Here is a 917-nt window from a genome sequence, read left to right as displayed (position 1 = left end):
AAAGCTTCTGAACACCCCTGGTTGTCCTCAAACATGTTGAGGTTGAAAGGTCGTAACCCAAATTACCACCTAGAGTATAAGTAATAAGTAAGTCTGCATGTCAAGCCAAACACCCACACTTTGCAACTTCTTCCTTCGCCACTGTGCACAATGCCCATGACAGGGGTCGAACCCCAAACTTTAGCACCATAAACCCTTAAACTTTCTGCTTTGTCAGAGGGGGCATATTACTCTCTTACCATTGTTTCATGCGTCTATCGTTAATCAAGTTATAATACCAGTAAATAACAAAAAAATTATTAGTGATAAAAATCACATTAATGCATATAATGCATATGTTTTTTTTCCAGATTCACTGAATTTGTCCATTACGGATTTAAAATCAGAGGCGTGATCTTTATTACAAATTTTAGGCATATTGGTTTGTAATACTTTGTCAGCTTTCGGCGTTTAGTAGTAGGTTTGAAACATTATACCCATAGACCATATACGTATCATATATTAATGTTATGGTTATACTGTATATATATAAATAGCGTTTCAGAAAATTTTCTGTCTCTCATTGTTCAGCCCAATTGACGAGTTCTGGTATTGTTGGAAGGGCCTCTTGGGTACTGATTTTATCACAAATTTTAAGCCTATTGGTTACTAATGCTTCACCAGCTTTCGTCGTTTAAACTAATTTTTAAAATATTAAACAGTATTATAGTTAAAATTTATAGGCCTATATTTTCTCTTTCAAAATAATTAACATTTGCTTATATTAGTTGAGCGTTGAGGTAACTAAACATTTCAGATGTTACTAGTGAGAAAATATTCAAACACATGTTAGATAAAAGAAGGGTATTGTGCAATTCTGTTGTTTCCTTAGATTTGGCCCCCCAGTAGCACAGCGGTATGTCTGCGGATTTACAACG

The 917-nt window shown here is 34.7% G+C and overlaps 1 protein-coding gene across 1 annotated transcript in view; it reads left to right on the top strand.

Annotated features, from left to right (window-relative positions):
- The window catches only part of LOC106459067 (arylsulfatase B-like), a 22,812-nt gene that overhangs the window by 814 nt on the left and 21,081 nt on the right, over window positions 1-917 (top strand).

Source organism: Limulus polyphemus, unplaced genomic scaffold (genome assembly GCF_000517525.1).
Source record: "Limulus polyphemus unplaced genomic scaffold, Limulus_polyphemus-2.1.2 Scaffold554, whole genome shotgun sequence".
NCBI lineage: Eukaryota > Metazoa > Arthropoda > Merostomata > Xiphosura > Limulidae > Limulus > Limulus polyphemus.
This window is presented reverse-complemented; position numbering and strand designations above follow the sequence as displayed.